Genomic DNA, 21721 nt, shown 5'->3' on the forward strand with positions numbered 1-21721 from the left:
AGAGTCATCCCCACTTGGGTCGGGCCCATCAGGCAATACCGAGTTACCCTGGAAGTCTGGCTCTCTATCCCCACCCCTGTCCCCAGCCTTAAAAGCAGGGTGACCTTCTGTGTTTGTTTTAAATCAGCTCTGCTATTCAGTTAACTTAGTTAAGATGGCAGTTTAGGAATATTCCTTTGCCGGAGATTATCACAAAGAGCACTCATTTCGCTTTTTTTTTGAAGACAACTTTTGAAATATATGAAACTGTATTTCCATGTTCCATCACCATGTTATTGGTGACGGGTTCTTATTTGTCGCCACCAGTACCTCACATGCTGTCACTCTTGTGTTTGGGACCCACACAAGGCCAACGTTGGGTGACCTTCTCTGGCCGATCTTTGAGGACTGAAGTCCAGGTGACAGTGATGATGGTGGGGACACTGCTTGCCCCCAGGGTGTCATAGCGGAAGGTCCTGGGAGCCAGTGGGCAGCTCAGTTACAACGTGAGAAGGATGACACGCCTCTTCCTCGGGGCAGCACTTGGTGGACAAGGAGGAGCATTGACCCTGCCCTGTGAGCAGATGCCGGGAAAGGTGAGTGACTCTCCCGAGCCGGATGACTGGCTCATCCCAGTCTGCCCAAAGTTCCACGTTTCGGCACCGGATGCCCTTGTCTGGGGAAACCCCTCCCTCCAAGGCTGACCGGCCAAAGACCCTTAAAGGACAGGTTGGAGTTCAAACTCGAATTCCTGAACTTGAAACCTGTTTACTGAGGAGCCTCTCTACTCGGTGCTGTTAATCGAGTTCTTACTAGGAGCTGCTCTGTGCTAACCGCGTGTTGTAAATGCCATCACGTTTTTAATTCCTGCAGCATCCTTAGCAGATGTAGGTCATGTCCTTCCCATCTAACAGAAGAGGATCCCAGGAACAGAATCGGTAGGTTTGAGCCCAGCTCAGACCCCAAGCCCTGTCTTAGGTGCACTGTGTGTTCGTGGTCTGTGGGGGCTGCCCTGTGCTCCCCAAGTCGGGCAGCAGGTGGGGTGATGGCGTCTAAAGACTTACTCTCGCCCTGAGCCCCCGTGGGTAACAGGGAGGAGGATGGAAGGAAAGAGCTTTCCTCCTGCATGAGATGTCCCCACGTCACATTGTCTGGTTGGCCCCTTTCCCAGGAGTGGGTCTGAACCGACCTGAATGCCTTCATCAATTCCAACATGCATCCCCCTCCTGGGGGAACGAGGTAGGGAGGCCTAGGGCTGGCCTCTCCTGCTGGGGACTCGAGGGACCCCAGCGCCCCACCCCTGGCCACACCGTGTTGGAACCTATCATTCTGGGTGTTGAGCGGCTGAACCAACAGGCTGCAGGACAGATGTCCCCTCTCCTCACTTGACTGGTGTCTTCATTCCTGATCTTTGCTCAGCCCACACTCGTTCCTTCCAGGCCCGAACAACTCGGCACCTGTCTGCCGGCCCACCCCTGCGCTACCCCTCCCTCCTTGGAGATAAGAAGGAAATAAATCTGCTCCCCGTAAAACGTCTGAAGCCTGGACGCTCACGGCTGGTTTGTTTTGGGGGCTGAGGAACATTTTTTCCAGCCTTTACTACACAGCCCTGCCCTCAATAAAGTGGCTGGGAGAGGCCCCTGAGAGACAAAGGGACTCTGTGCAGCGGGATGTCCGGGGTGACCCAGTCTGGACCCCGCTCATGTTCCCTCAGCTTCTCATTAAGTCCCTTCCAGAGGAACAGAGGCCTCCGCCTCGGAACATCTCTGACCGAGGATTTGCTCATTACAGCGGAGTTTGGGTGGGCAAAGCCTCTCGTGTGTTAGTCCCGGGAACTGTCTAACACAGAAGAGCTGTTCGATCAACTCTGCTGCTCTGTAACGGAGGGCCTCCTTCCACTTCCCGCCAGCTTTCTGTGACACTGCGGGAGAGGTGCGGGGGCGGGGGTGGGGTGGGGGGAAGTTGACCTCCTAGGGATCCTCAAGACAAGCCTAGGGGGAGGGAAAGGCCTTGAAGCTAAGGCAAACACTGCAGCTCACGTGCAAAGTCTGAGAAATCTCAGAGGCTGGGAGGGGAGTGGCTGCCACCAGGACGCCCCTCGAAAATGATCTCGAGACGGAGTTTTTTGTCATAGTCCAAGACCAGCTTCTTGAGACGAGAGTTGCCCAGATCCCGCAAGGCCTGAGTGGCATCCTGCAGCCAGGCACATTGTTGGGTTCCTCTAGAAGTTTCCTCCAAAAGGGGGGAGCTTCTCCAGACCCTTCCTCCAGCTGGCTTTTTTGGAGACCCCCGAGGATGGGTCTACAAGCAAAGAGGTCTGCAAACCATCTGTGGCCTCTAAAGAGAGCATTAGGAGCTGTGTAAGCCTTTCCCCATCCTGAAAGCTTTCTCCAAAGAGGTCAGAGAGCTGACACATTTCGCCCTAACCCCGGGAGGAGGTGTAGCCGTCAGGGAGTTGGGGAGGTGGCAACGGTGGAGGCAGGCGCCAAAAACCACACAAGGAGGCAGCCAGAGTTGTGCAAACTGGACAGCCTGCCCGGAGCCGGGACAAGAAGGGCTGGAAGGAGCCTCACGGAGCTCCTCCTTCTCCTGGCCAGGGACGTTAAGTGACCCGTCCAGAGCCATGTGGCAACGAGGAATGAAGTGGAGTCTTGATTCCAGAGTTCCTGCCTCTGACTGGAGCGCATTGTGGTGCGTGAAGCAGCTCAGCTGGGTCTATTCAGGACTCCAGACGGCTTCCTGCCTTCGCCTCTCTGCCTACCCGTCTTCTGGGAAGAACAGGAACGGGGTTTGTAGGAGGAAAGGCTCGGGGAAAACGCAGGGACGGGATGGGAGGCTGGCAGCCGTGCTTTAGCAGAGGACCCCCCGCTGTATGCAGGAGGTGACAGATGGTGAGGAGCTGCAAGAGACCGTCCTGCAGGCTCTCGGGGACGCATGCTGGTGCGGCTGGGTGCAGCCTGGTGCGTTCTGGCCGCAGCGCGTGTGCATGACTCTGCTATTCTTATCCAGTCCGCAGGAGAGCCTCTGCATGGTCACCGGACTGTTAAAAGTGGGCAATCACACATGCAAGATCCTGTTTGCTCCTGCTGAGAGGCATTTTCCAATTTATCAATCTATTCATAGAGCTGGGAAGGGCTTCCGACATCACTATGTCCAGCCTCCTCAACCTCCAGTCTGGAGATGGACAAGTCCAGCACCTTGGAGGGGAGGGGCCTCCATTGAAACCACGCAGGTGGTTTGTGGCTGAGCCGCTGTCCCCAGACCCCCATCCTTGGGCCTGTCCCCTCCTCACGCCAGGCCCGGCCGCTCCCCGCCCTCCTCCCCCACGGGCACCTGGCACGCTGCCTCCAGGGTCGGGCGAGCCCCGTGCTGTGCCAGGTGGTGAGGAGCTGCAGAGGGGCCGTGTCTAAAGTGAATTCCTCATCACGTTTTCTGAGGAAACAAAACTAGGTTTACCAGACGCCTTCTGTGCGAGGAGACGCCTGTAGGCTGCCATCCCTGTGGCCAGATTACGACGCAGGCTCGAGAGCATTAGTCACTACAACTGTTACCATCGTTATTGTTTACCGGGCCTTCTTTTTCCTTTTGGCATAGAGTGAATGATGCTCTTAGAAGGCTTTGCTGCCCACACGGGCCATAACCCACCTGTCGACGGCAGGTAAGTGTGCAGTCCTCTGCGGACCGGAGCGTCGGAGGGGATCTGAAACAAGGGTGGTGGAAGACTTTCTGTTTTTAAGGAAGTAACTACGTCCCCCCAGGTCTTCATATGAACGTGAATCGCTGGGATCGTGAAAGACACATTGTGCGTTTATAACATAAGCTCGTGTTCCTTAGGGAGCAGCTGGGGGGCCTTCGTTACTGGAACCGAAAAAGACTTTGCCAGGGTTCCAGTCTGGGCTTTTCTCGTTTGAGATTCTGCTGACTTTCCTTGTCACATGGGACCAGGGGACAGCAAAGTCTAAACCGTGAGGTCGCTGGCTGTGCAGGGGGAGGTGGGCTGGCCCTGTGCGTGGCCGCAGGGGAGCCCTCACCGGCCACGGGGGTGGGAGTGCGTCTCCAGGACGGGTTGCTCACTGAGGTCGTGGTTACTGGGCACCCGCTGGACCTGTGGCACCATGTGAGGCATTTGGCTAAAGTTCCCGTCAATCCCAGTGAGTGTGTCAAGTTGTGAAAGTTTGTCATGCTGAGGCCAGGTGGATCAGCAGAAGCTTGGTTCCAAGTGACGGAACCCAGCTCAAATGAGTTTAAGCAGAAAAGGCTGTCTGTTGTTTCAGGTACCTGAGGAGCAAGGGGACAGTACGGGGCCTGGCTTGTGGACACAGGGACTCGGCCCTTTCCTTCCGAGCCAGGCCTCTGTCACTTGTTGACACTGCAGCTCGCACGTCGGTGGTGTCGGAAGCTCACAGCTCCAGGAGGATTTTCCCACGTCTGAAACACCTCACAGAGCGGGGCTGTGACCACCCCAGACCCGGTCACAGCCCATCCCCGGGGCAGGGGAGGCAAGACCTCTGGTCCCAGCCCCCACCCCGAGTCACGCAAAGTGGAGCAGAGATGACTCCTACAGGAGAAGCTACCTGGCAGACAAAACCCAGACGTCCGGGATGGAGGCAGGAGGGGGAGCCGAGCAGGAGCTGGAGAAGCCGAGAGAAGGCCTCTGCCTAGTGCACCCCGTGAGACCTGGAAAATACCCAAAGCAGAGTCGGCCCCACTGAGCCAGGCCTGGGGTGGCCGAGGGACAGCCGGTGAAGCAGAGCGCAGTGGGAGGTTCTGGGCCCCTTGGCCAGGCCACTGTGCTGACTCCCTTCCCCAGCGGGAGCAGCCACAGGAGTGCGGGTCCAGGCCTCGGGGAAGTGGGTCAGCCATTTCAAGCAGAACCCTGACTAGTGGCCCTTGTTGGAAGGGATGGACAGGCGGAGAGCGGGGCAGCTCAGGGGAGCCTGGGGCCGCGTCTGTCATTCCAACCATGAAGACAAGAGCCCTGAGGTTCAGATGCAGGCCTGTGCCCCTGTGCCGCTGCGCCCACTCCTCCTGGCCCACGCCGGGGAGCTTCAGAATCTCCGTTCCTGAGAGGACTGCAGTTTGGGCACCTACATTCTTTCAAAAAGTCGGAAAATCCTCAGTGTCAATTATGATGGCCACTTTTCTTCTTAAAACCATTTGTGGAGTTTTTGCTCCTGCTAGACCCAGGAGCAGGAACCACGTGCAATTTAACCCCTGAGCTCGGGTGACCCGTCGGCCCAGACAGGTGGCATTGCCCAGTTAGTGTGTCGTGCACTCGAGCTTCTGCTGGGAAGCCTGCCACGTTTCCCTCCAGAAAGGAGAGGACTTTCCTTATACTTGGGGTTGGAGAGAGGATGGATCTCGCATGATTGTTGGCAAACACTAGCACAGATACTGCCCAGCTGTGACAAGGTCTAGGGTTTTAACGACTTCTGGTGTCTCTCTAAGCAGACACTCCAGACGGTTTTGAACGCCGTGGAATGCAGAACTGTGCTGAGATGCTGTGTACCACGGTCTGTCCTAAGGACAATGTGGAGCTGGTGTAACTTGCCTTTGGCCAATTTCTACCTTCCCTGGTCCAGCTCCACCCGGCTATGCCTCACTTTTCCTCCCCGACACCTAACACCATTCCTCGGTGCCTCTTCCCTCCCCGCCAGGGATCTTGTTTTCATCTCGTTTCTGCGACTGCTGTGAAGGTGTTAGCGAATGATGACGGAAACCAGCAGGTAAAGCACTTTGTTTCCGGCATTTTCCATTTGTAGGCAGCCTCTGGAGGGTCACCCCACCCATGCGGTAAGGACACAGCCCCAGCCCCCATCCTCTGAGAGTTGAGAAAGGAGAGCTCAATGTGTCAGAGGAGTTCCCTCCCCTCATCTCCATGCTCTCTCTCTCCTCTACCTCGTTCCAGAAAAGATTGGAGGCTAAAATTAATATGTAATAAGGAGAATGAGAGAGAAAATGAAAATAAAGACAGAGAAAAATGACGAAGCTGTTATTTGAGAGCGTGCAATAGGGCCCTGTCAATCTGCGAGAGGCGGGCCATAAATTTCCCTTGGAGATTGTCGTAGCTCACAGAAAGAGGAAAGCACTATGAGGTATGAAGCTTGGTGTGTTTCTAAGAAAAAAATAGTGTTTCTCCAGAGAGGCGGCTGTTGGAGAGCTGGGGGAGCTGTCCCCTGCTGGGTGTCCTGGTCTTCCCAGCCGCACCCTAGGGACACCCTCACTGGGTCCCCAGCACTGTGGGTCCCCAGCAGAGGCTGGGGCAGGTCAGCAGGGCAGCTTGCTCTTGGGGTGTGGCTGTCGAGAGGATAGGCCCACCCCAAGACAGCTTTAGGGTGGGAGAGGCTGTTTTTAAGGTCTTAATTATTGTTGAACAGTAATGTGTTTGGGTGCTATGTCCTGAGAACCCAGGCTTCACGCTGAGAAATGGTCTTTTACACAATCCATCCTTATCGTCCACTTTCTGCATCTGCAAATTTGCCTATTCGCTAACATTTATTTGTAACCCCCAGATCAATACTCCTGGCGCTTTCCTGGTCATTTGTGGACACGCACAGAGTGGTGAAGACTTTGAGCTACCTGATGTGCCTGTTCCCAGCTGAGGGGGAACACGGTGACACTCTGACGCTGGTTTCAGCTCCCACGCTGTGAACCAGGGCCCTTTCCATGGTGCACCTGGTGCCACATTTTTCACGTTTGCACACTTTGTTGGCATTTTCTCTGTTCAAGATGGCCCCAGGCATGGTGCTGAAGTGGCGTGCAGTGTTCCTGTGTGCAAGAGGCTATGAGGGACCTCGCGGAGAACACGCTCTCACAGAATTGACTTTGTTGTTCAGGCACCAGTTACGGTGCTGTTGGCCGTGAGTTCAATGTCAGTGAATCGAGGATGTACATTCAGCGTGGTGTCTTTAAACAGAAACGCACGTAAAACAGGGTACGTATTGATGAGCTGATGGAAACGTCATGACCAGGGGCTCAGGAACCTAGCCCTGTATTTCCACCAGGAGTGACGGTTCAGTTCCCGCTGGCTCAGTGTCTGTGGCGACTTTATGGGACACAGCTCCCAGGAATAATGAGAGCCGGCTGTATGTTAACTCCACTGAGATGCTGGATGCAGTTGGCAGCTCTCCTGAAGTGGGGTGCCTGGTGCTGCACTATGGGCCACCTCTCCTTCCAGGCCCAGCTGGGTTGGTGGCCTTTCAGACAAGCATCTCTTTATCGCCGACCATTTCTGGATCACAATGGCATTTGTTTGCGACGGGATAATGGGCCTTTGCTCGGCGCAGCGTTGCTGGTCTAGGTCGAGATGCTGACTTCTGCCCCAGATGCGGTCACCTTTACGGGGGTGGACTTCCTGCTGTCTAGGCAATCTCAAATGGCAGCTCTTGACCTTCCAGGCTGGACAACAAAAGGATTTTCATTTCCCAGAGCCTCGCTCACCCCATGCCTGCCTTGGCTGGGTCACGTTGCTTGGTGACCTTCAGGAGAGGCCTGCTTGGAAGGTCTGGGCATGGAGGCCCACTCGCACCCAGGACAATGGGGCTCCAAGTGCCAGATCTTCTCAATGCCCGGCCCTGCCGTCCATCTCGTTTGAAACCTGTGGGAGTCTGAAATACACTGTGTCATGACCAGCGGGCCTTCAAACCTCCGCTGAAAGTGTGTGTGTTGTGATGAGGAGCACACAGAACAGAGCATGGCAGCCATCCACAGGCTGGTGGCCGAGCTCGGACGCTGCTGACCCTGCAAAGTCACGTCCAGCTCTCTCACTTGGATGTGACAAGAGGGCGTGGGGTCTGGGGAAGAGGCTCCTGGGCCCGGCTGGCAGCGCCCCAGCTGGGAGCCACAGTTTCCAGAAGCCCCAGCGCCTCTGGATCTCGCCTGCCTGACCTTTCCCGGCTGGAGCGGCTCCTGCTGCTGTCTGTGGGAGCCCTGAGATAAACGACAAGGGAGTGAGGAAAGTCTCACCCCTGTGCAACATGACACAGCTGTGGGGCAGCCGGACACCCCGAGGTGGAGAGGAACGTGGCAGATTCCTTGCACTCACAGACTGGGTGCATTGTGGCTGGAGACCAGAGCAGCTGGCCTTTCTGAGGACAGCAGGGGCTGGCCGGGTGATAACGGAGCTCTCTTCCCCCTACAAAGAAAGAATGAATTTCTCTACTCCCAAGTCATCCAAAGGAGCGTTTCCCAACTCTCTCCCGAGTTACCACCAGGAAGGCAACGGCTCTGAGCAGGACGGCCTGGTTCATGTGTCACCTGGGTAACTGCCATTGTCTGGAAAGCAGAATTTCAGGGACGAAATAGCACAGGGACACTTGGACCGAAATCCCAGCTCTGCCATGATTTCAGGATTAGTTATTTCGTCTCTCTGAGCCTTAATTTCTTGCCTGTGAGAGAGGTGCTTAACATGACCTCAGCATGCTGTGGGGTCAGTCGAGGCAGCCGAGATGGGGTTCCCGGGTCCCAGCGGGTGCCCAGGGCCAGCTGCCTGTCTTCTGCTGACCGATGCTGAGCTGTTCCTTCATCTTGAGGACTTGAGCCTGGTTAGAATTCGGGATTCCTGAGAGGGTGGCATCCAGAGGCCCCTCCCGGGCATTTAGAAATCCCCGGTGACTTGCTAGTGACCACAACGACAGCAGCGGTGCAGCTGGTGGTGGAGTCAGGTCCACAGGCGCCGGGACAGCAGTGGCCTTGCGTGCTCCACAGTGTCACCTGCGAGTCGGGCAGGTGTCTGCCTCCCATTCTCCCAAGAAGGAAGCTGAGAAAATGTAACTTTCCATACAGCTCATTGGCGGCGGGTGGAGGTGAAGCCCCTGCCGTCGAAAGTCTCAGGCAGGGCTTGTCCTGTGGGCTCCATGCTGAGGGCCGTTCTCTGGACGGCACCAAGGGAGAACTGGGTGCCTTGAGGGGCCACTACGCAGGCCATGGAGCCCCCGAAGGCTGATGTGGCCGGATTGATGCTTGTGATGCGCAGTGGCTGGGACAGGACCGGCTGGGGACCCAGAATTGGGTTGGTCTCTCTTCAGAGCAGAACAGCGGCCGGCTAGGGTGGTGCCCGTGGGCAGGAAGCAAGTGAAGGAGGAAAGAGGAGTGACAGACACCGAGAGCCAGTCAGTAGGCCTTTTGCTTCAGCCAGAATGAGGAGGAGCGGCTTTGAACGGTTCCTTTGATTGGTTGGTTGATCGACCCATTCACTCATGGAATATTCGTGAGCATCTTCTGTGCTCCAGGTGTGGTGATGGGATCCAGGAAGTCAACAGAATAGGCAAAAATTCTTTCCCTCAAGGAGCTGACGTCTCCTGAGGGGAGAGAAATGGTAAACAAATGCACGAACACACGCGACACGGTCCTGGTGACACGTGCCAAGGAGAAAAACGGAGCGGGGATCAGTAAGGGGTGCTGGAGTGGGGTAAGTGTTGCAGTTGTGCGTGGCCATTTGTGCAGGCTGAAAACCCGAGAACCAGAGCAGCAGGAACCCAGGGCTGCTGGGGAAGGTGCCTGGAGAAACTTCGGTGCTCTGAGCGGAGGAGGACCCACAGACGGGAGCCCGAGGAGCCACTCCGTCACTTGATGACAAATTGGTGGGTCACACAGTGTTGGGGGTGTTGGAGTGGTGGGTGCCTGTGCTGGGTGGGCACACGGATAACAGAAGGAGGGCTGCAGACGCGGGGAGACCTGGGCAAACCCTCAGCCAACCTGGAATCCCACAATGACGATGGCACTTCAGTAAGAAGAGCTCGGACCCCACCCGCTGAGCACTGGGTCAGCACAGGATGCAGGCTCAACGCTTTCTCTTGACGCCAGAAGTGGGACTATCTATCTCAGATCTACAGGTGGGGAAACTGAGGCTCAAGGAAACAGTAACGCCACAGTAATAAAACTGGTGAACGTAGACTGGGGGCTGGGAGGCAGGGCCACCTTTGTGGATTCCAGGTCCTGTGCAGCAACTGCCTGTCACATTGGTCCCTTTCAGCCAGAGTCTTGAAGAGTGACCAGTCCTTGGGAGTTTGGGGTCCAGCCCTTCTATCTGGGCCTCGGCGGGCGGATCTCCCTGTGCTGCCAGCGAGGCTCCGTTCTAGGGGCTTTCTCCAGGGGGTGGGCTCCGTGCAGCCTGTCCACAGACAGGGACCTGACTCTCAGCCCCCCCGCCCCGGGTTTGGCAAGTTATAAAAATATCCGGAACCGAAGTGGGGCGGATTCAGGAACAGAAACTCCTTGTCCTGCTCTTGCAGTATTGGATTGTACAATTATAGCTCTTTAGAAGTTTCCTAATGTGCCACAAGATGTCAAGCAGCAACACCAAGATTAATCCTTTCTTTAATGACTGATTCTGGCTTTGACCTTGCCGTGGAGGAAGCGTTCTCAGAGCACATTTTCTCCCTTCTACTTTGCTCCTCCTGAATTCTGAAAAAATTAACTCCTTGTTCTCATCCAGTCAGTTCACCAAAGGCATTTTACTCATTCTTTTTACCTTGAGCTACAGTGTTTTGGAAAAAGAGAGAGAGAGAGGTAGGGAGGGAGAGAGGGAGACAGAATGGAGAGGCAGAAGGGGGAGTGAGGGAGAGAAAGAGGGAAGGGGAGGGGAGGAGAGGAGAGAGCATGCTCTTTATCAGATTCCTTGCCCCGTTCCCAGATCTCTAGCTGCCCTCGGGGAAGTGGTGAGACCGCCCCTTGGAGCTCAGACTCAGGTGCAGCCCGCAAGGTCCCGTTCCGAAGCCACCGCTTTAGCGTGGATGCTGAAGCTCAGCTTTCTTCCTCCCACAGAACTTTGCATCTCGAATTCCTCTTGCTGTTCTGGCATCGCTCTTCCTCTCCTCTGCAGCATCCTTTGCTTCTTTCTCCCTCTCCTCTGTATCTCCTCCAAAGCCCTTAGGGGAGCCTCTTCAGCCTGTTCTGATTGAGATGCTAGGACACCCAGTGGTCCTCGTGTTGGCATCAAGGGAAGGACTTACAGGACAGGGCAGTGCGGAGGGTGCGTGGCGAGGCCGATGCTCACAGAGGCATTTTCAGCCCAGCGCTCAGCAGGTTGGTCCTTCCAGCAGCATCTCCATTCGCCTGGGGTGCGTAGTGTCTGGGCTCGGTGAAGACACAGGTAGAGTGAGGGGATGCGAGGGCAGAGGGCCCTGGGGTGGGGTCCGGGTGCTGGCTCCTGGGGCTACCGCAGAGGGCCCAGGGGCAGTCCTGGGTCTGACGTGACTTGCTGTATGGCCTGGGAAATCCCTTCCCCTCCCTGGGCCTCAGTTTCCTCAGCTATCCACCTGCCCAGGCCACCTGACAGGCTCTGTGGGCAAGGCCTGAAGACCGAGAGGACACACCTGAGCAGGGCAAAGCACTGTGCCCTCAGCCTCAGAGGGGCGATGTGGCCAACAGACCAGCTGGCCTTTTGCACAGGGCCCAGGCTGGGCTTGACGTGTCTTCCAGGACGTCCCCAAGAGTCACTCTTCAGTGGGCCATACTAGGTAGTCCTCAACTTCTCGGGTCTCAATTCAATGACAATAGTGTCTGCCCAGTATATCTGTCACGGTTGTGGGGATGGACTAAGGCAACGAACGGAGCACGTTCAGGAAGGAAAAGGCTGGCAGAGAAATAGGTTTATGAAGCTGCTCCCGATGGTCCATGTGCAGCAGCTCCTTGCCTGACGGGTCCCACCATCCAGCTTGCTCCAGACCCTGTGCTCCTTGCAGATCGCTCTGTGGGTGGGCTGAGTACTGGGGGTTCAGGGTACGTGGAACCCTGACTCAGGGTTGACACCTGGAGTGGGCCCTTCTGAGTCAGTCAGTCCAGGAGCCAATGGTACTGCTGCCCTTTACTCAGACCACAGAGTGAAGTGAAAATACTGAGGTTGTTCCTGCTCAGGATGAGGGCTTTGAATCATCAGCCAAGTGACAGCGATGGGGCTCACGTCCAGTTTCTGGGCTCACGCTCATGGCTCTTGGCTCGTTGACCTTATGGGACGCCCCTGCCCCACTCAGGCTCGGCTGCTCTTGAATGTTCCCACCACCGAGGCTCTGACCGCCTGTCCCTCCCCAGCCTGGGACCCCTGCTCCTTTTTCCCTGCCTGTCTGAGTCCTGCCAATCACCAAGCGATACTTTCTGTTACTCCACTGCACCAAGAGGACAAAACCTAATAGGAATAAATGTGAGGTCCTGGACACGGTTGCAAACTCCAATTTCCCAAGCACGTGTTGGGGGAACAGGAAGAATGCTATCCGGAACCAGAGAAGTGACATTCTGGTTTCTTGGTCACCAGACCAAAGTTGAGTTTGTGGTTCGGTTCTGAGCCCAGTGCCTTAGGAAGCATGTGCCGGGAAAGCAGTGAGGCTGGCGAAGGGTCTAGCCTAGAAACCACAGTATAGGAGGGCTGGAAGGTGCTGGGCGTTCAGGAGGGTGGAGAGCGTGCTCGGAGAGACATGACAGCCTGTCCATCACGGTTTCTTGGTGTCCATGGAGGGAATCACGAGGATTGACGGATGGAGGTCAGAGGGACGCAGGTCCTCTCTCTTTCTTAAATATCAGCTAGAGGCACGGAGAGAGAAGAGGCTGTATCAGGCAGTCACTGATTCTCCACCGCGGTGTGCCCCACCCATGGAGATATTCAAGTAGATGTGTAAGGGGGTGGGGGGGTCGGACTTAAGGAGAAAGGTTGGAGCAACCGATTTCTCAAGTGTCTGCCACCTGAGATGCTATCATCATGGAAGTCTAGGATATTTTGGGAGTGGCCTGGCAGGGGGACTGGGGCAATGCAGATGACACACAAGGAGGTCCCTTCTGCCAAGATGCTTTGGGTCCAGTGTGAGCAAAGCCCACATCAGCATGCGGTGGGCATCAGTGCCTCGCAGTAAGTGCGTTGTTCCCAGCGCTCTGGGACCTGGGAGCAAGGGAGAGAGTGCTTCCCGCGGAGCTCAGGTTGGGGCGAGCTCCAGGACGGGCACTGAGAAAAGTGGGGAGGATGGAGTGAGGCAAAGGCTGGCAGTGAAGGGCTCAGGAGGCTGCGCTGGGATCCCGGTCTGGAAGGCGGGCAGTCCGGTCACACTGGTGTCGCGCCTGCGTGCTCTGGGCTCCCTGGGGCTGAAGCTCTGCGTCTTCGTCTCTGCCTCCAGGACCGTCTCCACCCACAGAAGGATTTCTGCCCTCCCAGGCCCACCACAAGGCCTTCCTGCCTGGAACAATTATAGTAAGTCGCTCCTCCTTGTTCACGGGTTTCGTGTTTGTGAACTCGCCTGCCCTCTCTGTTTCGTTTGTGGCTCCAAAATCAATACTCGTGGTGGTTTATGCATGTGCACAGTGGCAAAAAATGCGAGTCACCTGACACGCAGGTTCCCAGCTGAGGTCACAGCTGAGGGGACACTCCGCGTTCTTGGTTCAGCTCCTACTGTAAACAAGGGCCATTTGCGTGGCCTATTTAGTGTCACGTTTTTCACATTTTTGTGCCTTTTGCTGTTCGGAATGGCCCCGAGTGAGTGTGGTGTTGACGTCCAGTCTAGCGTTCCTGACACAGAGGCTGTGACGGGCCTCACGGAGGAAATACCTGTGCCAGGTGAGCTCCGGCCAGGCTGCTGACAATGTGTTGATTTGAGTAACGAGTCAACCTACATGTTCAATAAGGCGTCTTCAACAGAAACACATATGTGACCAGAGGGCCACAGGAACCCAGCCCCGCAGCTCCTGTAGGAGCCATGGTTTGGCACCTGCTAACCCAGTGCTGGCGGCATGACGACTGCAAATACAGGAGGTGACTGTGCTTGGTGTGGACCAACTTCTCGTCACCGTTCCCCTTCTGTTAGTGCAATTGTGTGAGCACTTGTTCTAATCTTCCCCGCAGCCGGGAAGTTCTTGACTCTGGGGACTATGGACAGCAGTGGGTAGAGACACGGGCAGAAACGTGAGTTACAAGGTGTTTGTGACAGTCTGTGCCCGGTCAATGACGCTAGAAAGGAAGGTTTGGAATTGAGAGCTCCTCCCTGGGGTCCTGAGAGGACACGACACAGATGAGAAGCGCGGAACTGGGGGTGAGCTCTGCAGCCAGACCGCCTGGGTTCACAGACTGACGTGGCCACCTGCTAGCTCACTTGGGAGAAGTTCCTCAATTTATCTGTGCCCCTCTCTCCTTACCTATACGTTGGGCTGTTAATAGCACCGTACTTACAGCGCTGTTGTAAGGAATTAAATGAGCTCACTGAGGTAAAAATAGTTAAAATTATGCCTAGCACATAGAAATGCTGGACAAGTGTTGGCTGTCATTGTCATTAACACTATGTGTTTGGTGCGGGATGGGAAGGAGGCAGAGAAGATGCCGGGATCCTGAGAGAGATACGTCCTTGAGAGGCACTGGGAAAGGAAGGGGCAGGAGGCATCCACAGTCTCTCTCCCCCGGCATTTTCCTTCCCATCTCGTCAACTGGAAAGTCTCTCCTTAGAGTGGCTTTAGGCTGAAATTTTTTTCCTGGCCTTTCTCTACCAGCACATCGCCAGCTGTTATTTTCTAGAAGGAATCCACTTACATAACTGTCATCTCAGAATGGGGATTGAGAGGGCAGGGGAGGGAAGGAGAGAGGGGGTGACATATTCCCAGGACCACGTCCTTTGTGGGGCCCAGGGCCACCTGAGATGTGACTCTGGTGGGGAACTGCAAAAGTGGACAGAAGTCCTGTCAAAGTCTGTTTTTCAGAGCCATCGGCAGATTCCTCCCTTCCACACTGCTCTGAAGCGTGAAACCCATGCATCTGTAGATGCTTTTCCTGGTTGGTGCAAGGCCCTGGGGAGAACAGTGCTGCCCTTTGCCAACGAGGAGCCAGAGGCTGGAGAGGGGAAGATGTCTGTCTGCCTCACTGTGCACGGCAGGGCAAAGACCCACGCCTCGGAGGGCGTGGGGGTCCGGGTCCAGGTCCTGGCAGAGGGCTCTGAGAGTCAGGTGCCTGGACAACCTCTCCATCTGTCTCTTTGGTCCTGAGCAATGGGAGTTTTCACAACAATGACCAAGGTGCTACAAATCTCCACCCGAAGGCCGGGGCATGGGCATGTCAGTGAGGACACGCCACCTGCAGAGCTTGGTCACTGGGATCTTGATTTCCTCCTCTGCCTAAGCTCGTTGTAGGACTGTGTGGCCCAGCCTCCCTCACATGGGGCGTGGTCCCACCGTGGAGTTCTGGCCCATGGGGCATGAAGGGAACTGATGTGTTAAGGAGTGGGGATGCTCTCTCCATGCGCATCCCTTTCTGCCACCGGATGCACATGGGGACGAGTCTGCAGTGGACAGGAGAGGTAGATGACAGAATCCGCTGAGGCCCTGAATTGCCACTCTTGCTGGAGCAAGAAGCGAGCTTCTCTGGTGTTTGACCTATCGTGTATTTGGGGTCTGGCTGTTCCCGCCATCTGGCCAACTCTAACCGGTACACCCTCGGCGATGGCTGGAGCAGAAAGCGTCTGTTTGTTGACTCCCCAAGTGACCAGAACATCTAGTTTCCGCAAAGACAGGTTCCTCCGGCATTTTGGTCAATTGTGTTTCACAGTACAACTAGCAGTTCAAATGGGTTATTATAGCTACTTTGGGAATCTTCCCTAACTGGATCTTGGAGCAGGCTGTGCAGTAGAAACACGTCATTTCCAGGTGAGCTGTCACTTCCCCTGTGGTCCAGAGGTCTGCAGCATAGAATGAAGCCCCTGCGACATCCTTAATCTAATGCTCTGTCCCCACCAGGCTGAAGTTTTTAAAAAGAACTTAAGACCCCAATGCATTGTCACCAATCGCAGGTCAGTTAATTAATCATTTGATGATTAGTATCACTTGCTAATTTATAATTAGCATCATTAACATATTCCTTAACACTGTAGATCTAATTGTTCAAAATGAAATGCTGGGAAGAGCCACTGGCCTCTTGCTACCAATGTGATGGGCAACTTTGTGAGTGTGTTGGCAAGAGTCACAATTCAGGGCAGACCCCTGAGCCCCTGCTGTGGTCCAGGCCCTGGGGGACAGAGCGGAGGACGGCAGGCTTCTGGCCCTTTTGGCTCCAGTGGGGAGCCCACGCTGGGTTAGCGCCTGGCGCCCTCTGCTACCAGCGTGCACAGTTCAACCGACGCGTGCTCAGGAAGCTCGCGACTGTGAAGAGCCTGGTGGCTTTCAGAACTCTCACTTTGGTGCCCCTGGTTGGTCCTGGGATAATGACTCTGCCAAGCAGATATCACCCCAGTAAAGACGGCGGGTGGCTGTGGAAGCTGCGGGAGGCCAAGGCGATCTGCCCAGTGCCTCATTTCTGGTGATAGGCTTGCCGCTGCTTGTCAGGTCTGCTACGGGCTGAACTGTGTTGCCACACATTCGTATGTCCAAGTCAGAATGTGACCGTCTTTGGGTAGAGGGCCTTTAAAGACACGGCTGGGTCACTCTCCACGACCCTGGGTGAAGGCCTTCTCCTCTTCCCTTGGTCACTGTTGATGTACCCCGTTTCCCAAATTTGGGACACATCACTTTCTCTTAGCCCCTGTCAGAACGTGGGCAATGGAGGGAGAAAAATGAATCTCAAGTTTCCTCTAAAAGACATCCCCTATGTAATAATGGCCAAGGTGGGTGGAGATGGGAGAATTTGTGCTACAATTGCCAATAGATTTTTAAATCAGAGGTTCTTTCTTTTTTATATTTCCAGTTATCAGAGGAAACAGAGACTTGACTCGGCAGCTCTGACGTATCAGCCTGTATTTGTGGTCTATTTCCCTGTTACAAATCAACTTAGACCTTAGCACCCGAAAGCAGCAAACGTTTCATACCCTACACTATGCCTGAGAGTCAGGATCAGAATCAGCCTAATGGTGTGGTTCTGATTCAGGGTCTCATGGACTTCAGTCAAGAACGTTGACCAGGGCTGCAGTCACCTGAAAGCTTGGCTGGGGCTGAAAGGTCCGATTCCAGGGAGTCTCACTCTCACGGCTATTGGCTGGGAGGCCTCAGCCCCTCCCCACAGGACCCCTTGATAGGCTTGCTTGAGTGTCCTTATGAGATGCAACTGGCTTCCCCTGGAGTGAGGGACCTGAGAGAGAGAGCGAGAGAGAGAGAGAGGGGAGAAAGCCGCTGTTTGGGGACCTCATCCAGGAAGTGACACACCCTCACTTCCATGGTCATCTATTTGTGACAAGTGAGTCATTAAGTTGTGTCCACACTCAAAGGGAGGGGAACTGAGCTTCACCCATCAACTGGAGGAGCATTAAAGAATTGTTGGGCAGATTTTAAAACCAACACAGAGCCAACTTAATATGATAAACACCTGTGTGTGTGTGCACTCACGCGTGTGTGCCTGGCGCCGTGCTGCAGGTGTGGTATATATTGAGGGAGATAAAAAAAATCCTCAAAGGGAGCTTATGAGACCATTGGGGAGACCGGATACGCACCAATGAGCGCGAGGTGGCTTCCGACTAACTTCCAGACAGACGTATTAGGAATTTAAGGGGGAAACGTCACTGTCACTGGGGACGTTCCAGAGAAGCTTCATCAGAGAGGACACGGGGTTGACATGTGTGGTGACCAGCGACCGCGTCAGGCAGGGTCCCGGCAGGGGGCAGAATTTCACTCAAAGCCAAGAGGATTTCATGAAGGTGGCGGTGGGTACGAGTTCCTGTAAAAATGAACGTGATGTGACAAAGACCGCGAAAGCAAGCCTGGCTTACGAGGCAGAAATGCCCAGACCTGGACCCCACTCTGCGTCGTTCTCTCGGAGAGAAACATTTCTGGTGGGGTGTCACTCAGACCACACTCTCTGTCTCTCAAAAATCACTCTTCATCTTGTGAAGGACACATTCAGGACCTTCGAGGATATGCTCCACCTTCCTGAAAGAAGATACACGCTCAGGCAGAGCTGACAGATGCCTCATTTAGGCCAAACAGAAGCTGAGCCACTGCGTTAAGCCAAGGGTTCAAGGCGTGGGGCCAGGGCCGTTGGTAAAGACCCCACGTGCCAAGATAGCTGAATCAGGTCCTGCTTCAGTGGGTGTGGAGAGACCTTATCTCTCCTCCTGTGAAAGCTGTGTTCTCTGGTGCGTAGGATTTGAGTAGGATGTCCTCATTATCAAACAGTATCTTGGGTCATATCATTCCAGGTGTCCCCTCAACCTGGGGAATTCCAGAAGGTTTTCTACATTCTTTAGGGGAGCCAAGAATCTGCATTGGTCAGCATTTTAGAAACCAGAATATTTAGAGACTTACTTCACTTCATCTGATCAAGTAGAACACCCTGCAGCTTTTGTGTCTGTCACCCTGCCTGCCACCGGCCCTGTGCACAGCGCATCCACTGCTGTGGGCCAGGAAGCGTGATGAGCCGAGATTTGAGGAAAAGGTGGGAGCTGGGAAAGCTGGAGAAGAGGAACGCGCTTCCCAAGAGGAAGATGGGGTTCCGTTTCCCGTCGTTCTTCTGGGTGCGGACACAAGTAGTCAACAGCAAGTCAAAGGAGCTGACTTTCTAGGGGACAAGCCAGTTGCTTCTGAGATTTGAAGGGCGTCACCCTGGACCAGGTGGGACTGTGGCTCCCGAGGGACGTTGTGCAAACTTCGTATGAATGGAGCAGGTGAGATCTCTCACAGACGCCCACCGCTGGGAGCAAGAAGCTAGTGGACAGCCTGGGTGGTCTGAGGAATGGCGTCTTAGGGTGGTGGGACCCCCGGGCAGACAATGGACTACACGGGTGGAAGCCGGTGACCTCTTTCCAGGGCGCTCTGCCTTCAGGGCTGCACCTGTCACGGAAACAGGACTCACAGGTGTGGAACAGGAGAGACCTGGGGGTCCATGGTCTCCAGCCTGGCTGACGGCCTCAGTTATGGGGCTCCCTCGCTGATCCAGGGCCCTGGGGGTCTGCGCCAGCATCTCAACAGGAGTCCCAGGTGATTCTGATGCCCCTGGTTCATGGACTGGGATTGGGGGCCGCTGAACTAGTCCGACAGTCCCCCCGTGGACCAGGACACCAAGGCCTGGAGGATTTAAGTGATTTGTCCATAGCTGCCCAACAAACTACGGCCCTGTGTGGCCCTGCCACAATTGTTCCCTATTCCTGTGACAGCCTGCTCATGGCGAGCTCCAGATTCCTGGTGCACACGACCCGGGCGCTGGGGCAGGCAGGGGGAGGGAAGGCCGGGATTCTGGCTCCTGTTCTAGACCAGAGGAAATCGAGGCCGGCCGGGTTCCTGGCTCACCTGGGGGCCACGGTGGGTTAGGACTGGATGAAAGGTGAGAGTCGGGCCTTTAGACTCCATCTGACTCAGCAGCTGTCTAAGGAGTTTTGCACCCGGAGGCCCCACGAAAACCTGAGATGCCAACGCTACGTTTGCCTTCTCAGGGAGGTCCCCTCGGCTCCTGCACCCTGACTCCTTGTTTTGTGGTCCTCGCCGCCCACCGCTGCCGCCAGGGAGCACTGATGCCTGCAGGGCTCCGTGTGGAAGCGTGTGGGGTTCCTCGGCCTGTGAGCGGGTATCTGTGTGTGCTGTGGAAGCAGCAGATGGTAATATGGGGTTTCCATGCAGTTTTGGTCTCTCTTAGGTCTGAAATTTGGGACAGAACGACTTTTAGAGGAGAAAGAGCCGAGAGCAGTCAGGCTTCCAAGGCCCTCGGCGATCAGCTTTGGTCTGCAGATCCCCGGCTGGTCTTGGAAGCGGCTGAACCAGTTTCTCTCCAGAGAGGCACACGCTGATGTCCTCTGGCCTGCTTAGTGGGGGTGCTTCCCCATCGCTCCTACCTCTCCTCCAAGGCCCGGCTCCAGTCCCCTCCCCTCCAGGAAACATGGTTGGGTTTATCCGGGCCTCATTCATTCATTCACCAGTTAATCCGATCACAAGTGTTCCCAGGACGCTCACCATGTCCGGGTGCCGCTGGAAGCTCTGTGGACGAACAGCAGAGATTAGATCTCTGACCTCATCAAGCCACTTCTGCCACCTGTGGTCCCAACTCCAAAAGATTCAGCTCTGCACTTTAGTAGTTAATTGTGCTCGTATCGCTGACTATCTCTCACACGTGTAGTGGCATCTGCCCCTGAGGACAGGGGACACGCCTCACGCGTTTCTGACACCCCGACAGGTGCTTGTCGGATGGGTGGGGAGAGCTGAGTAAGCCTCACGTGAAACCTCTCTCTCTTTAAAAACGTCGATATGACTTCATACCCTACCACGTGCACGTGTTAGTAATTCTTGGGAAAGCGTAAAAACAGGAATCTTTATTTTTTAATGGGACATGATTAAACTTTAATGACCAGTGACCTCATGGAATGAATGCCACACAATGCAATTTACTCATCTGTGCTTGTGCGCACCCTCTGGGTATTAGAAAATTACATAATTAAGTATAGATTACCACAGGCATGTTATTACATATTTTATTATTCCTTAGAGACTTAATAAGACGACTCTGTATTTATATGTGCTTTTCATCAGATTATCTCCAATCACTTTACAAATATTATTTCATTAATCCTTTGCAACAGTTTCATGAATTTCCCTATTTAATGGATTAAAAAACCACAACGTGCAGTGATTAAGTGTCCAGGTGAACATCCCACACATCGCTCGTCTACCGGGGAGAAAGCAGGCTTCACCCGCCGTCTCTACCTGGAAAGGGCGTCTTCTAATTAAGTGGGAACCAAAATCAAAAGAATTATTTCCAAGTCATGAAAATAAGTAGAAATAAAGTTGTGCATCACAGAGAAATCACGGCTGCTCCCTTCTGAGGGCTCCTGCTTTGTGTGTGAGTTCTAAAAGAAAGCTGTGGGTCTGCTTCCAAAGAGAAGGACATCACGACACCCGGATCAGGCGATGGGAGCTGGAACCGTTTTGTTCCAGATCCATTTACAGACACTTTATTACTCGGATTTTTGGATAGCAGCCACAGAAGCTGGCGTCACAGAGCAGGATGGTACCCAAGGTGTCAGAACAGCTGTCTGGGCTCTTTTTGGAGATGAATTTAATGGGGAAGGGTTGAGCATCCTTTCGTGAGGGTCTCTGTACTTTGTGTTTGTTACCTCCATCCTTCATAACGCCCTGCAGGGTGCCTTCCGTCTCCACTTCACAGGTAGATAGTGCGGTCTGGAGGGCAGTGACTCACCAGACGTCACAGCAGCCGGGGAACAGCGAGCTTAAGGTACGTCGGACTGGCTCCAAGTCCAAGGCCGGCTCTGAGAGGAGAATGGTTCTAAAAATCTAAGTTAATTAGAAAAAACTGCAAATGTTGAATCATTTAGAATATAGCTTCTCCTTCTGAAAGAATGAAACATTTTTTGGCAACTTAAATAGCTGAGATATGATGCAGAATAAAGGCTTGTTTGTTTTTTTCCCATGAAACATTCCAGCTTGGTTTAAAAAAATTATTACCATTTCGTTCTCTGCAATATTCCTGAATTTCTTTCCACATCTGAAAATGGCTCTTGGTGAATGCCCATGTCACAGAAGTTCAGAAGGGCCACTGGCATCCAAACAAGACATTCCTGAAGGTCTTTCCTGTCTGAACAGCCTCATGCGCTGTTAACCAAATAGACCAGGATGGACGGTCACTGAAAGTCCAAACCGCACGCTGTGACCCCGCTCAGAGGTCAAAGACCGTGCCCACCTCTCTGTCTCCGTCACTCCAGAGCATAGGAGGCATGCATTAGGTAGTTTTGTAAAATATTTGGGCATTATTAGTAGTCCAAAAGGCGTATTTCTCACCCCAATAATTCTTGTTTGTTTTTCTCAGCTCTACCATAAGAGAAATGGGTGAGAGTCTTGTGTGATGGAGCTACTC

At 54.3% G+C, this 21721-nt stretch overlaps 1 long non-coding RNA gene across 1 annotated transcript; it reads left to right on the plus strand.

Moving 5' to 3' along the window:
• The first annotated feature begins 2004 nt into the window (after positions 1 to 2004).
• Positions 2005 to 21373, plus strand: LOC139046075 (uncharacterized). The gene is made up of 3 exons (XR_011505626.1): positions 2005 to 3637; positions 4254 to 6074; positions 6492 to 21373. It is a non-coding gene; the product is annotated as an uncharacterized lncRNA (long non-coding RNA).
• The last annotated feature ends 348 nt before the right edge of the window (positions 21374 to 21721 follow it).

The sequence above is a fragment of the Equus asinus genome, chromosome 1 (genome assembly GCF_041296235.1).
Source record: "Equus asinus isolate D_3611 breed Donkey chromosome 1, EquAss-T2T_v2, whole genome shotgun sequence".
NCBI classification, from domain to species: Eukaryota; Metazoa; Chordata; class Mammalia; order Perissodactyla; family Equidae; genus Equus; species Equus asinus.